Consider the following 17,564-nt stretch of genomic DNA (forward strand, 5'->3'; position numbering starts at 1 on the left):
AGTAATAAATTGTATCATGTATCTTGAATGTATCATAGATAAGCTGCTATATTACAATTGCCACTTCAGATAGCTGTGAAATTAGGTGATTAACTAGTTGGTACCTAACCTTCTAATTTCTGTATAAGTCTAATTACATGAAATAGAAGTGGGGGTTTTGATTTTTTACTTTGCTTTTCTGTTTGGAGTATCATTGTAATGACTGTATTGTAAATGATGGAAAATAATTGCATATGTTAAAAAAATAAATTGTATAAAAAAATAAAAAAATAATAAAATAAATAAAATAAATAAATAAAAATTAAAAAAAAAGAGCTCTTTAAGCATGAGAAGTAATTATGGAACCAGGGACCGTCTTTGTAAATATAAGAGTTCTATGAGGCTTTCACTGGTTTGAGTTTTGGTAATTGTTTTTCTGGTTCTTGAATTTTGTATTATTATATTTTAACTTCTAATATTTTCTGCTTTCTCTCCAAATTCTCTCCTGGAATCTGTTTTTGAGGCAAAGTTCTGGTTTCTCAAAGGTGGTGGAGGTTAAGTCTCCTTCTTGAATTCCAGCAGCATACTTGAGTTAATGCCCTCGGACTAGCTGCCTGGGTGGCTCTTCCCTCTGATAGTTTAATAATCTTCCATAGAACTTATGATATTTCCAGGGAACTCCACCTTTTAATTATTTTTACACTCTTTTCTTTGCTCCAAAACTGACTTAGAGATTTTCCTTTAGAATTTTTTTCACGCCCCTTTAGTGTTTGCTTAAGCAGAAACCCTTCCTTACAGTGGATATTTGATCTGGTTTCTCTAAGAGCTGTCCTTACTCTTTGATCCCCTAAAATCACACCATGAAGTTCTTTAATTCTTTGACCTGATTTCAAACAATTCCCAATTTACTATTCATGCAGATGATAAATTCTCTATCATCACGAGGATTTCCAACAACAACAAAATAGTAATGAATATAGGCTCTCAGAAAATTCTGGAAAATGAGGCCCCACCTTTGGTTCTTAGGATTATAGTTTCTACTTATCACATATATCATAATATATTTTTAATTAAAAAGAGTTATGTTTAAACATGTTAGGAAGCTTAGAGCTCTCTCTTAGTCTGTAGCATCTCAAATCGCCAGCTTCCTCCACGTGCCTAAACCCTCTTAGATATTTCTGTTGAGACTCTCCCTCAGCTCTCCAATAGCCTTGTTTTTCTGCTGAACACTGTATCTCATGCATTAACATCGGCCATCAGTACTGTCTTTTGGCTTATTTTCCTTGTTGGCCACAGCTGGCTAGTGGGTCACTTTCTTCCTGTGAAGTCTGCTTCTAACTAAACTGTGGAGGTTTACCTGGGGCACAGAAGTGCTGTATTTCTGGGGGCCTGGGTGGTTCTGTCAGTTGAGTGTCTGATGTCAGCTTAGGTCACGATCTCATGGTTCACCAGGTCAAGCCCTGCGTTGGACTCTCTGTGTCAGTCTGGAACCAACTTGGAATGCTTTGCCTCCCTCTCTCTCTGCCCCTCCCCTGCTTGTGAATGTTCTTTCTGTCTCTGTCTATCTGTCTGTCTGTCTGTCTTTCTCTCAAAAGTAAATAAACAGTACTTTTTTTAAAGAAGTGTTTTGTTTCTGATTCTATGGTAAACCTCAGCACTGGCTTCCTCAGCCTGTCCTGGTGGCCCCCATATAAAATCAGCTCAGGCTGTGAACAGGCGGTTAAGTGGACAAGTAAAAGCTGAGTAGGAATACAGCTGAGACAGTAGGAATTCTAGGGAAGCACCGCATTAGCCCGTCTGGCAAAGGTGGGCCTGAAGCTGGAGACCATGACTGTCTCTCAAAAGCTCAGCTATGGGTGTCCAAAGAGGTATAACCAAAGCCCAACAGGCACATCAATATGGAATACTAAAAAAAAATACCTTAATAACTCAAAAGAAAGCTGGAAGAGGAAAAAAACTAATTTTAAAATAATGAAATAAACAGATCATAAAGAACACTATTGTGGGCCTAAATCCAAACATATAAATAAACACTTTAAGTGCAAATCATCTGCACGTACTAGTTAAAAAACAGACACTCTAAGATCAGATAATAAAGTAATACCCAACTATATATAGTCTACAAGAAACTTACTTTATGTATAATGAAATAAGTAGGCTACAAGTAGAAGAATGGGGGAAAATATGCCATCCAAACTCTAATCCAAGAGATGAGTGTTAATGACAGACACAGACTGCAGAACAAAGAAAATTTTCAGGTGTAAAAAGTCATATCACATTGTGATAAAAGGGTCAGTTTTTCAGGGAGACCTTACAATTGTTAAGTAAGTATGTCTATATAAACAGAGCTTCAAAACGCATTTTGAAAACAGAAAGCAGCAATAGAATAATCCACAGTCTTAACAGGAAACTTTAAGCCTCCTCTGTCTGTAATAGAACTAATGGACATGGAATGGGAAGGCATACACGACAGTTTAAAACACTTCCAACCAACTGGATCTATTAAAACTTCACAGAACCCCACGCACACCAGAAGCTAACTATTCCCTTCATGTGTCTCTGAAGCATTTATCAAGGTAGATCATATCTTAGGACATAAAACAAACCTCAAAATATACAGAATAGTGGAAATTATATAAAGTATGCTCTCTGACTATAACGGAAATAAATTAGAAATAAATAACAGAAGATCTCCAAGCATTTTAAAATTAAACTGCACACATCTATATAATACACTGGTTGACAAAGTCTCAAAGGAAATTAGAAAATATTTTAAGTTTATTTATTTATTTATTTTGAGAGAGAGAGAGAGAGAGAGAGAGAGAGAATTCCAAACAGCCTTCACACAGTCAGTGCAGAACCCAGTGTGGGGCTTGAACTCATGAACCTGTGAGATTATGACCTGAGCCAAAATCAAGAGTCAGAGGCTTAACCCACTGAGCCACCTAGGCGCCTCCTGCAAATATTTTTAACTGCACAAAAATGAAAATATGGCATGTCAAATTTTGTAGGATACAGCTGAAGCAGTAATTAGCAGGAAATTCACTGAATTAAATGCTTGTATTAGAGAAGAAAAACAATCAAAAGCAAATATCTGAGCTTAAGAAACTAGAAAAAGAACAAAACAAAGCCAAAAAATCTGGCAGAAGGAAATACAGTTAGGACTAAAAATGAAAAGAATTGAAATAGAAAAACAATCAAGAAAATCAATGAAACAAAAAGATGATTCTTTTAAAAGAGCAATATAATTGATAAACTTCTAGCAAGGCTAAGATAAAAGGAGAGAGGACACAAATATCAGGAATGAAACTGATTTATCACCAACGATAAAAAGTAATGCTGTAAGAAATATGCACATGAATACAATGGTTTACAGGAAATAAGCTAAGTCTTTGAAAACCACAAACTAATAAAAGTAGACTACATGAAATAGATTTTATGAATGGTTTGTAATTATCTATGAGATTAAATCTGTAATTCAAGAGTAGGTTAGCAGATTGATACTGAAAGGAGATATAAGAGAAAATCAAACATGACCATTGCTCTTTGTTTAAGACTTCTTAGCCAATGCTTTTATTGCTATATAAAATTAGTAGAAAATAATAGACTAAAAATCATGTCTATATTTTTATATCTATGTAAGAGTCATAATTTTACATTAAAAATGTTCTTGAAGAGCAGGTTTAATCATGAATATATTTTAGGACCAAAGAAAGTTAACATTATTTTTGTTAACATAGGATAAAAATACAGAATTGCCGGTTAAATGTGAATTTTTGATAAATAGTAAGTAATTTCTTTTAGGATATATTTAGAAGAAATGTCCCATGAGACATTTGGGACATTCACCAAATAAAACCAGACATGCACAACAAGTACCCTGGTATTAAAAAGAACGGGTAAAAGGACAAAGCACATCATAAAGTATTTCACCCAGCAACTTCAGGACGTTCACAATTTATTAATAACCTATCTAGAAAATGTTTTTTTAAACAGATGAAATATAAGATAGAAGGAAAAAAAAGTACTTCCCAAACAGTTATTAGCTAATCTTCTTAACATTGATGCTATGACCACCAAAGATAAATCAGATAATAAAGAATAAAACGTCTTTAAGATCCTGAAGAAAGCATCACTGAGTAATAGAATCCACAAAGCAGCCAAAATAGCTATAAATCACTCTGCAATACCTGACAATATCTGGCGTTTATTGACAATGTGCTGATGTGGCAGAAGATACAGCCAGACAGGTTTTTACATGTGGTCGTGCCCTCTTATCTGCTGTTTCGCTTTCTGTGGTTTCAATTACCTGAGGTCAAATGGTCGACCAAGATCCGAAGCCGATGGCCCTCCTCAGATGTCTCCTCAGAAGGATATTAGGGCCAAACACTACCTCACGCCGCCTAGTCATTTACCTCTTTTCACCTCATTGCATAGAGATGTCATCAATTCATATCATCATGAAGATGAGTACAGCATAAGAACATATTTAGACCAAGAGAGAGAAAGATCACACTCATGCCACTTTTATTACAGTTTATGGTTATAATTGTTCTATTTTATAATGAATTTATAATGAATTATAATTGATGTTAACGTCTTATTGTGCCAAATTTATAAACTTGATCATTGGTATGTGTTTATAGGAAAATATATAGTATATACAGGATTCAGTACTATCTGTGATGTCACACATCTACTGGGGGTCATGAGGAACTACTGTATTTTAACTGATTATAATAAATCAGCTCTTGTAGTTTCTAGTTCTTCATGGTCACTCCCTATTTCCTACCATCCATACTACAAAAATGAAACATTCTAAGGCTCTTAATTTGTTCCTGGGAAAAAAACAATCACTTAATAGCAGATGAACTCTGCTTCTAGGTAGATGGTGTAGTTGTTGAATAAGTGAGTTCACATGTCGTTGACTCACCTTCTTTCTATAAAATAACTAAAATTCAGTTTATTCTGTACTTCTTAAATTGAGGAGTTAAGTGTCAATGAGGGTAAGAGATAATTTTCAGAGTACCCATAAAGCCATGGAGCCAGTAGGAGCAGCTTGCAAAAACACAGAATGAATAAAAGACTGTCACTGAACAACTTCCTGGAGTGCCAATTTGTAGGGTGGGCAAAGTATTACTAGAAATATGGTAATTCAGAAGGAGCATTATTTAAGGGTTAAAAGAACACCAGAGGGCATGCTTGTATGAGAGGTAGTAACTAATATGTCTTCTAACATGGAGAATCTCCATTTTTGATCATATATTTTCCATTTTGCCTAATGCACAAGTCCAAGTACGCATCCATAGTGTAATGCTTTGAACACAAGAGAGTAACCGTCAGGTTGAGTGCTGTGACCAGATTCTCTCCTTTTTCATTTCTGCCTGAAGCAGAACTCAGCTTCTCCTCTAAGTATATATTAATGTGAGTATTATATGTTGATTTTAAGGTGCACAAAATTATTCATATGTTCAATGTTACAAATGTTTAGCCTACTAGATCTTTTAAAAAATTTTTATAATATTTATTCATTTTTGACAGTGAGAGAGACAGAATGTAAGTGGGAAAGGGGCAGAGAGAGACAGACACACAGAATCCAAAGCAGGCTCCAGGCTCTGATCTGTCAGCACAAAGTCCAGCATGGGGCTTGAACCTTGAACCATGAGATCACGACCTGAGCCCAAGTTGGATGCATAACTGACTGAGCCACCCAGGTGCCCCTAGCCTACTAGATCTTTAATCTGTGTTGATCATTCTGAAGCCTTAACAGGTTTATGCAATAAAATACAAGCTAGAGGTAATATTTTTGGAAGAAGTATGTGTATCAAAAGAGAGTTCTCCTCCACCTGTTTTAAGCCTTGTCTTCAGGGACTCAGGGTGGTGATTCATTCTTTTTTGCCCTTAATGCCCTTAGTACAGAAATTGGCAATAACAAGTTCCCGTGCTACTGGATGACTTTGTAAGTATTTAGTCACTTTGCTCATTTACAGAATCACAGCATGTTATACTTGTGGGGCAGAACTTGAAAGGAGAAATTGTAAGTGCGAGGAGAAGGATGGTACATTGGAGGCGTTTGATGTCACCGTGCCATAGCAGTAAACTTGTAGAGTTCACTGTCCTGTAGCTGTTGAGTCAACATGGGCATGTATCTTAACAATGGTAACTCATAAATGTCCAAGTGGAGGAGGACTATTAAGGATCTCTTGGTAATTCCTAAATTTGACATATTGCTGTCATATCAACATTCTCTCATGAGAGCATATTTTCTTTCAGTCAGAGGACAAGTGCTGGGAAATATAAAAATGAAGTCTTATTTGAGGATTTAGAAAAGTTTGTCCTGAATATAGATACATTTCCCTTGTCAACAATTTTGGTGTTGGAGATTTGGTGCAGGCCAGCTGTCAGATGCAGGCGTTGGTCTGTTGCCAGCTAATTGGGTTTGGCTAGTGAACTGCTGTTATCATTGGCATCTTTTTTTCTAAGCCTGCAGACACAACTTACAATTTGCATGAGAATGTTCTTATAGACACAGTACAGAGATTGTTTCTGTTATAACTTTGACGGTCAATTAACTAGGGAGATGGTTTACTTTATTTTTTAATGTTTATTTATTTTTTAGAGAGAGTGAGAAAGAGAGAGAACAATCCGGAGCAGGCTTCAGGTTCTGAGCTGTCAACAAAGTCTGATGCAGGACTCAAATTCACCAACAGTGAGATTATGACCTGAGCCCAAGTTGGTCGCCTAACTAACTGAGCCACACAGATACCCAGGAAATGGTTTACTTTAGAGCCCTCACCAGAGGTTGTTCTAAAAGGATCCAGGTATGACTACGATATTTGCTTCAATGATTGAAGCTGAAAATGTCCTCAGTTGACGATTCTGCTCACCTTTCTAAATGGCCAGACTAGATCATAACAGGACACAGATTAAAGAGTTCTGTTAATGCTCTAAAATTGTAAGGAAAATGTCACGTGAATGCCCATTTTTGTGGAATCCAGGAATTATTTCTCAAAGGAGTTCACAAAATTATTTAAAATGTTAGAGTTCTCAAGAATCATCTTAAAAAAGTAATTATTTCAAGATTCAGCTCTTCTAATTCTAGGAAGCCCTAAGCGACAAAAATTTAGAAATATAAATCAGACTACTTGAAAGCCTTTCTGAACTAGCAGTGTCTCTTCACAATGATTAAACATTTCAGTGACAGCCCATCCTGCTGAAGTTATATACCCAGAGTGCTAAAAACCAAATAGTTTCCAGTTCATGTCTTTTAAGTGTTTGTTAAATGGGTCAGATTCTAAAGTAAACAGATATTGTTTTTTCATTAGTGTAAAACAGACTGAAAGTAGTCTTCATATTTATTCATTTGCTCATCTTTTAAAAGAAAATATTTATTGCACAAAGCATGCTGCAGGACCCTACGTATATATTTATCCAAGTACACAGACTCCCTTCCCGCACCCAGGCTACCAGGCTATTGCCAAAGAAGTGACGATTACACATGCTGTGACAATTGACTGGAATAAATGTGACAAGGGAGACATTGCCTTATGCTAGTATTTTGCTGGATCAGCTGACTTCACCCAGGAGTGAGGAAGGCTACATGAGCGAGATGATACTTCAATTGATACCTGAATGATGGTGGACTATGGGGCCGTATAAGAAGAGGGAAGAATATTTCAGGTGGAGAAAACAGAAATGTGTTCATAGCATCTATGATTTGATACATTTATATTTAGCCTATTTTTATTTTGTACTCAGTAAAATGGAAGATGTTTAATTATCTTTCTAATAATAATTAAAGGAAAATTTCATGCTTGTATTGTCTTAAACAATTTTCAGATAAGATCTAGCAGTATGGGATTAAGGGAGAGGCACTAAGTACTAAAAGAAAATACTATATTAATCCCCATATCTATCGATTTGTCTCTTTCTATCTCTCTATCCATCCATCCATCCGTCCATCTATCTATCATCTTTTAAGAAAAAGAGTAAAAGAGATTTGAGCCTTAAAGTATTTACTAATTTATAAATCAGTGAATTTGATTCTAACTCAAGGGGAAAATGTGAGGCTAGTAAACTTCACTTATGGAAGATATAATAGAAAACAAATACCTGAAAGAAGTAGGTCCGATAGGCATAAGTTTGCCTCAAGGTGAAGCAAGGAGATTCTCTTTCCTATGAAATTCTGAGCTGTGAACTTTGGATAGTGATAAATTTAGGGGAGAAGAAAGATCTTTTGCACAAAAGTCCATTCAAATGAATTTGGATAATTGTTTTCTGAATAAAGTTTTCTCATTTTTCTCTATTAATTTTAAGCAAAGATCTAATTAGAACTTATTAAGAGGCAGAGCAAACTGACAACTGAAATATGAAGATTTTATGCATTTCATCAATAAGATAAAAGCAACAAGTTTGTAAGCTAAAGCAACTCATAAAGATAAGATATATTTTGCATTTCGATATAAGAGGGAAAGGGGGATGTTAAATTTTACTTAAAGTCTTCACATATTTTATTCATATGGTTTCTATGATTCTTTTTTCTTTATGATTAGAGGACAACAAAGACTAGATATGAAATATTTCTGTTAATTTTTGAATCTTTGAAACTGAATGCATTGTTCTGATTCATTCCATGTATGCAATTTTGGCTAAAAAAAAAAAAACAAGAGTAATTTTGCCTTTACTTTGCAACTTACAGATTCATTGCAGAAACCACTGAAGTCAAAATGACTTGGTTGAATCCTTTTCTTCTAGAGAGTCAGATCACCTAAACTTTCTAAGATTTTTATATCCATTTTCAGCTCCTTCTTGAGCAATTTTCAAAGCAGAGGAATTTCACTGCTATTCACTTTCAAATCACTTTTCCTTTCAGCCTAAATATTTTAGTGATGTGTGTTATTCTGTGTCCAGATGGCTGTTTGCCAATGCTTAACGATGTGGAGTATAGTATTGCGTATTTTGGCTTTTGCCCATAGATCTATCTGGAATACAATTAGAAGACCAAGACTATTATGAGAGACATAGGACTGGACTGACTGTCTTTGGCCACTTATCAAATACAAATGGCATTCTTTGTGACTCACCCTGGTCATTGGCTGCTGAGCTACCTTGTAAAGGGAAGAATCAGAGTGGCCATTCAGTAAAATTACAGAACATGGAAGAGGTCAGAGTTATACAGTTAAGTGTTATCTTTCAGGGGACATATGAGGCCATAAAATTCTAACATCTAATTCCTGTGACAAAACTTGTAGGAGGAAAGGAAACCAGTGCATCATAAATCCAGCCCTCTGCCACGACTGGAGCAGAAAAGAACCTGCTACAATTTAATCTGTTTTAGTTACAAGGTTGAGAATGTAATCTTGAGAAAAACAGTTCTATAATCACAACTAAGCTTCAGTGTCTTCCAAATAAAGGGCTTTGGTATACAAAATTATAAAACAGTTTTTTCAAAGTCTTTGTTTCTACTGTACTTATTTTTTTAAGAATTTGGTTGGGGGTTTGAAAGAATCTCTGAGAAGTAAAACATTTAAATTTGGATAATTTAAAATTTCCAGGTATATGAAAGAGCATTACACATATAATAGCTACCAATGTATATATAACTACCAATTTATTATGTAACCATCAATTTGAAAAATACCTTTTAGCCAACCAAACTCACTTTTTAAAGACTTTGTAATTGTGAATGTTTTAAGAGAGAATGAATGTATCTTTCATCATAAAGATAAGTTTGAATTATCATTATGATTAAATCAGGATTGCCTGAAGCATTTCCTTGCTTTTTATATCTTTGTTTCTAGCTGAAAGCATTTCCAGTCAAAATTCCAGAAAAGCCATTCCTGTTTCAAAGTTTTGAAATCCCTTGAAGTTCTTTCAATTCTTAGACCACTTAATCTATCTGTAAGGGAATCTTATAATTTCCACCAGTTCCACAACTTTATCTGCCATTTAATAACTCTCAAATCTATACCCTCAACTCAGATATGAATTTACTCCCAGACTTAGGTTTAAAAAGAAAACAACTCTTGAAACACTGACCTTATTAGCTTTTACCTACGTAATTCAGTCTTGATGTATTGTGTGTGAGAGACACTGCTGCCCACTCATTTGTACCGGAAGGAAGCCTGGAGACATGTTTTCTTGATCCCTCTTCCTAACTGCCCACCTCCCATTGACCACAAAGTTCGGTAACACATAACCTTTATTCCTCAGTACACTACTTTCCATCACCGCCACTCCACCATATGCCGACCGCCATTTTATCCTGCAGGCTTCTTCAGGAATCTTCCCCTTTTACAATTCAGTTTCCATGCTGAAACAGAGAGTTATTTGTTCAAGTCTGAACCTGCTCAACTCATCAACGTTTTCCACCTCTCTCCTTGCCCCCAAATCTATGTTTCAACCAACTTTTTTAAAATTTCCTGAAATAAGCTTCTCTCATGCTTCTAGAAAGAGCTTGGTGTACAGATATTTCCTATGCTTAGGATCTTTTCTCCCTGTCCCTCCTGTCTTCTTCATGAATTCTATCTACTATTTTTTCCCATATCTTTTCCTCACCCCCATCCTGGACTGGGGCCCTTCCGTCGTTCATTTTCTGGCACCTTCATAGCACCTTGTGATTTCTCATCCATAATATTTAGCAGAGTCTATAGTTATCATATGATTACTTGTCCGAAATGTGTAGTGTCACCCTTTGGAGGGCAGAGACTATGTCTACCTAACTGTAGCATCCTCAATGACTAACACACAGCATCTAAAACATTTAGCACATAGTAGATGTTCAATGAATATCATTAGAATGAAAAAATGAATGGATAAATGAAAAAAATAACAATTAAAATGACATTTGATTTGACCATAGAACAAAATGATTGTGTCCTTACCTTTAATACATGGAGTCTCTTTTAAATTAAATCTCTAAGGATATGAGTCATCTATTTCTTTCGTCCTTTGTTTTGTTTCTTTCTTCCCTTATTTATTTCTTTTTGTCTATTTTTACTTCCAAAAGGACACAGGGAATTGGCTCATCATGTCTCTTGTGTACTTGCTGCTGAGTATTTTTTGACTGAAAATAAAGCCAGTTCTAAATCAAGGTAGCATCCAATTTTCTTCCTCAGCCTGTTATCCCTGCACAAACCTATATATCTTTTTTAAATGAGTAAACTTATTCTTTAGAGCAGTTTTAGATTTACAACAACATTTAACAGAAAGTATACAGAGTTCATGTTACTTTCTCTGCTTCCTCACAGAGTTGTCCCTGTTAGGAACATATTGCATTAGTGTAGTGCATTTGCTTCATAACTGATGAACCAATATTGATAGGTTATCTTTAACTAAGTCAGTAGTTTGTTAGGGTTCACTCTTGGTGCTGTACATTTCTGTGGGCTTTGACACATGTGCAACGAGGTGGTCCACCATTATGCTATCGCACAGAGTAGTTTTACCACCTAAACGTTCGCTGTGCTTCATCCCTCCCACCTTCCCCTCAGCCCCCTGGCAATCACTGATCTTTTTAAAGTTTTTATAGTTTTAGTTTTTACACAATTTCATATAATAGAACTAATACACTATATAGCTTTTTCAGATTGGCTTTTTTTCCCCCTTAACAATATGTATTTACATTTCCTCCATGTCTTTTCAAGGCTTGCTGACCTATTGCTTTTAATGGCTAAACAATGTTACATTGTAGGGATGTGGGTCAATTTATTTATTCATTCACATATCAAAGGACATCTTGGTTGCTTCCATATTTTTGTAATTATGAATAATGCAAATATGAATAAACTGTGTTCATATTTTTGTGTGGACATAATTTTTCAACTCACTGGAATAAATACCAAAAAGTGTGACTGCTGAATTTTATGATGAGTATATTTAGTTTTGCAAGAAACTGCCAACATATCTTAGAAGGTGGCCTTAACCATTCTGCTTTCTCACCATGCGTGAATGAGGGTTTCTGTTGCTTCACATCCTCCACTGCATTGAGTATCCATGGTATTTTGGGCGTTGGCCACTCTAATAGGTGTTCAGGGGTACCTAGCTTGTGATTTAATTCACCATTCCTTAAAGACATAGATGTTAAGTATCCTTTCACATGCTTACTTGCTTAGAGCTTCTTTGGTGAGGTGACTCTTTACCTCTTTTGCCCATTTTTAAATGTAATTGTTTTCTTCTTGTTGAGTGTTAAGGCTTCTTTGTATGTTTTGGAAAAAAGTACTTCACCAGGTAATTTTCTTGCAAAGATTTTCTTCAAGTCTTGGCTTGTATTGCCATCCTCTTAACAGTGTCTTTCATAGGACAGAAGTTTTTAATTGTGTAAAAAAAATTTAATAGTCATCTTTGTTTCATGGATTATACCTTTGGTGTTGTATCTAAAAGGACATAGTCAAACCCAAGGTCACCTAGATTTTCTCCTATGTTAACTTTCTAGGAGTTTTACAGTTTTGGATTCTATGTTAAGGCTTATGATCCATTCTGTTTTATTTTGTGTGACAGGTGTAAGATCTTTGTCTAGACTTGCTTTTTTGCATATGGACATCCAATTGTTTCAACACATTTTGTTGAAAAAAACCCAACTCTTCTCCACTGACTTATCTTTATTCCTTTGAGAAAGATCAGTTGACTATATGTGTGTGAATCGGTCTCTGGCTTCTCTGCTCTGTTAATCTATTTTCTATTCTTTCACCAGTACCACACTGCTTTGATTTCTGTAGCTTTATAGGAAGTCTTGAAATTAGGCATGTGATTCCTCAGACTTTCTTTGCCTTTAATGTTGTGTTGGCTATTCTGGGTCCTTTTCCTTTTCATATCAACTTTTGAGTCCCTTTGTTGATATCCACAAAATAACGTGGGTTTTGATTGGAATTGCATTGAATCTGTAGTTCAAGTTGGGAAGAACTGGCATCTTTATATGGGGTTGCTCTGACATCCTGAATTCAATCTTTTATTTGCTGTATTACCTGAATTCCTTTTAAGGAATAGAGTCATGCATAAAGGAATTATAGTATCTAGCTAGGAAGGACTTTTTAATGATTCAATAGACTTTAATGCTGAGGACAGTTTCATTTATAGAAAATTTCAAGATAGTACAAGAAGGTCTGCATAGAGAAATGTGCATTTTAATATTGTGATAAAAGGAGCATGCCATTTGCAAAATACATATAATTACATGCGATCAATTTCTCTACACTTGATTCAACAATTTTAAAGTACTTGTTGACCTTTAAAATAATATTTGTGTTATTATCAAGTATTCTAACAGGAAGCTTCATATATTTTATATATACATATATATTTCTTTGATTAGCTCCTTTACTGATTTGAAGTATATTTTATAAATTTAAGACACACAGATAACTAGATTACATAAAGAAGTTTTTTGATCCTGGCTTGTTGTGCAGCACAAGCTGAAAGAGAGTAAAATATCAAATGGGAACATTCTCCTCTAACGAGAAATCTTTATAGTCAAATGTTCTTTAAAAAGAAGTCTATAAAACTTGCAGCCTCCTAGATATAAAAGTAAATTCCCCTTCTAACAAATCTATACCTAGCTTTCTTTTCAAAATTTTACTGCCACTGGAGGTGAACCAAATTAACATTATCTTTGATAAGATTTCTTGCAAAGCTATATAATATATTACAATGAAATGAGTGGCAAACAGGGAAAAGGGATTTATTTTCTTCCACGTTGAAATAAATAAAATTTTAATTTAAATTTCAATTTTTTAAAATTCAGTAATTATCTCTGGCAATTCTTTATCTTGAGGCTTTGATGAATTTAAGTATTTTTCCTTCTTTATAATTAAACTTCTATGCATAAAGAATACTTGTATATTTGCAGTATTTTATGGGTGAAGTTTGCCATGCATTTAAATAACATATATGAGTACGTACTTGAATCCTTTACAAATGTGGCTTGCTTTTAAGCAAATCTTTCCTGTGTTATATCCTAATCTAGGATTTCATTTTGCTATCATGCAGACTAGTGTGACAAGCAAATTTTTTTAATAAGTAATTGATTTTTTTTCTCATATTGTATGTGAATATTAGGTCCTTGGTTTTTTTTGTTTTTGTTTTTGGTTTTTTTTGGAGGGGGGAGAGTGCAAGTGAGGGAGGGGCAAGGAGGGGCAAACAGAGGATCTGAAGTATCTTTGCTGTCATCACAGAGCCTGATGTAGGGTCGAACTCATGAACCGCATGATTATGACCTGAGCCAAAGTTGGAGGCTCAACCAACTGAGCCACCCAGGTGACCTTAGACCCTTGTTTTTTTCTTGCACACCTCTTCAGCACCAAACTGGTGTCAGCCCTGTGTGCTAACTTAAGTACTGTACTTCAACAGGGGGACATGAGGAGAAGCCATCTGCAGCTTGATGTCCAACTGACTTACCCACATTGAGGATAACTGTGGGCTCCTGGGCAGGACATGAGAGTAGAAGGAAAGCAATGGATTTAGAGGGGGCTGTTGATGGGACCCAGTATCAGTCTGTATGGACTAATGCGGGAAGCCCAGCCTAGATAATGTACTTGGATTGAGAGTGTGCATGGATGTCTCTGAAGATGCTTTAGTTCCCCTTGCTCCTTGAGACATGGTGTACCACAGCAGCTTTGGATCTTAGACAAACACAAGGAATGGATGAGAATGCATAGTTGACTGAATTTATTTATTGATTCTGCTCTGGTAAAATAAGAGTTGTAAAAATTATAAAATAGTTATCACAGAAATAAATTGAGTGAAATTATTATATATAAAAACAGTTCTGGGGCAAATGGGTGGCTCAGTTGGTTAAGCATCTGACTTCGGCTGAGGTCATAATCTCAGGGTTCATGGGTTCAAGCCCCATATTGGACTCTGTGCTGACAGCTCAGAGCCTGGAGTCTGCTTCTGATTCTGTGTCTCCCTCTTTCTTTGGTACACCCCTGCTCATGCTTTGTCTCTCTCTCACTCTAAGAAATGAATTAAACACAAAAAACAAAAAACACTTCCCTCCCAACACACCAAATTCCAGGACTGAATCTTTATCCACTATTTGGCATGATGTTTTGGTATTTTAATAACCTGTATGCTCTTTGTTTTTGTTTTCCTCCTTCTGAAATACACTGTCTTTTGATTGTCTCATTATATGTATGACATCTCTGCATTTATGTTTATGCACCTTGACTGGCCTGTGTGCAACACCTTAGCTGGGCATGCTCTTCACATTCAATGTGGAACACTAAGCCAAAGAAACCAACCAACCATATGAAAACCTCAGGGAAAGCAAGTGCCAAAGTGACCTCACCACCTCTTCTATCAGTTACATTATTAGTGAGTGTTTCAGAAACACACACAAACTTACAAATGCAGATGGTTAAACTCAGAAATATGGGATGCATTGAGCAGTTAATGGATTTCAGAGATGAATATGCTATACGGTTATAAATATAAATCTAACTGTACACTTGTATATACGCCATCCTTACCCATGTTGGCATAACCTGGTAAGATCTGGCCCCTGCCTCCTCATAGACCAAAGCACCTGTGACTCCATGATCTGTGGGCACCAGGAACATTAGCTTTTTCTTCTCTTCCATCCAACATGCCAGTACTTTCTGTCTTACAGACCCTGTACCAATAATCTTCTTGCTTCTGGTGTTGCTCCCCATGATCTTAAAATAGATGTCTTCTCTTGTCATTCAAATTTGAGCCATTATGACACTTTCTTAGATATGTTTACTATTTATGGTGTACCTTGTAGCAATTCTCTGCATGGATCTGAATATTCTACTCTGACTTGACACTTAATTACTTTACTCTGATCAATTGATTTTTATATCAATTATATGCTTCTCAAATTTACTTATATGTTATATAACTATTACTAGAATGCAAGCCCCATAAGATAGAGACTTTATTCTGCTTTTTTCAGTGTCCCTAAAAGGGACTCAATAGGTATTTCTAGAGCTGTAATAAATTACCTATTATTTTCTGTTATTATTAATGTATTTATAAGTTTATTATATGCATTTTACCATTGGAATTTAAGATCTGTACCTCCCTTCATCAATTTTGGGCCTCTGGGACTTTGTCTGCCTTTTTTTTTACTATGTTGGCTCAGTGTTTATTACCCATCTAACAAAGTAAGGACTCAAGAAGTATTTGTGAAATGAAGTATTTCATTTTGATTGTAGCAATTGTTTTTCAGTTCAATTTCAGAATTTATATTTGTCTTCCTTTACACCCAAGTGGGAGTTCCCATAAATACTCACAGTTTCCCTCAGAAATTAAAGTTAGGTTTGTTAGCTTCTTCTGAAATTCATCAATAATAATCAGAGATTTAAAGCATGAGAGCACTCCGGGCTGGCCAGGAGTTATGGAAATGGCTGCCACCATCAAAGAGAAGGTAATTGGTAAATGTTTAAAGAGGGCATGTAAAATTGTGCTCCTGAACTTACAATCATTAATACCCATGGTATGATGCATAATTCAATAGCAAAACAATTCTACATCTTTTAGTGATATAGTTTCTATCTGTGCTAAAGATTGTCTCAAAAGGAGTATATTTGATATCCACCTCAGGAAATTTTCTGATCCAAAATCCCAACTGAGGGAAGAGGTAGGAGAAAACAAATAGAGAAACAAAATGTAAAATTTGTGGGGGTAAGTCGTCCTAAACACTTTGGTAGAAATATATTTATTAATGAAAATTTCAGCCTTAAATAGTAACCTCATAATAGGATTGTACTGAATTATCAAAACAAAAAGCTAAAATAAGATCCATGGATATTTTTCTTGGCACTCAAATTGTGAATTTCAGTTATCCATTTAATTAAATTATGTAGAAAAACAAATTTATTGATGATTCTACTTGATTATTACTTTAGTGTAAATAATCATGCTGGACTTCCATGCCCTTTCTTGAAACAAGAGATAAAAACTATCAACTTTTACTAAATTTCATCTGGCATTTAAACAATTGCCTGAAATCATCTATCACATTTTTTATTGAAATAATAATGATAACAAAGTAAACATACCTCATATCAACTCATTCCATTCTGTTTTCTTTAGTTCAAGAAAGACACCCTTATAATGTACCACTTAACATGATTCCTGCTGCTTTTCAGCAATAGCCAGCCAGAAAATAGACAAAGAAGCCAAGTTCACGTTGAGGGAGGAGTCTGTCTAGATGCTGTGTAGATCCTAAGAAGGTAACAGCTGTTAGAACTGAGTTGTACACAATCAAGAATGATGCTCTCTCTCCTCTAGGCAACTCTTCCTTTATTCTTTTACATCACAAACTCTCCAAGTTCTCTATGACTGGGGAAAATGTCCAGTTGAAATCACTGACTATCCCTTGTGTTTCTTGAACATCTGCCAGTACCTGCCTTCCTAGCAGTGATAATGACTCTCACGATTAGCCGTTTGAGGGTAAACGTTTGTCATGAAAGCAAACTTCTCTGTGCTTTACCTTCTGGAAAAATGTGAATGCTGCATTACAGTTTTCTGACTCTGCTTGCCAAAAGCATCAGCAGGAGAGCATTTAGCATTCATGTGAATGCATGACATGTGTAAGACATATGCATGTGGATATGTGTTGCGTATGT

At 35.5% G+C, this 17,564-nt stretch overlaps 1 long non-coding RNA gene across 1 annotated transcript; it reads right to left on the reverse strand.

Annotated features, from left to right (window-relative positions):
- Positions 1-10,052: 10,052 nt before the first annotated feature.
- On the reverse strand, positions 10,053-17,157 carry LOC115272091. Its single transcript, XR_003900245.1, has 3 exons — positions 16,995-17,157; positions 10,863-11,044; positions 10,053-10,291 (listed from the first exon to the last, which is right to left on the reverse strand). It is a non-coding gene; the product is annotated as an uncharacterized LOC115272091 (long non-coding RNA).
- Between the last annotated feature and the right edge of the window lie 407 nt (positions 17,158-17,564).

The sequence above is a fragment of the Suricata suricatta genome, chromosome 2 (assembly GCF_006229205.1).
Source record: "Suricata suricatta isolate VVHF042 chromosome 2, meerkat_22Aug2017_6uvM2_HiC, whole genome shotgun sequence".
Lineage (NCBI taxonomy): Eukaryota > Metazoa > Chordata > Mammalia > Carnivora > Herpestidae > Suricata > Suricata suricatta.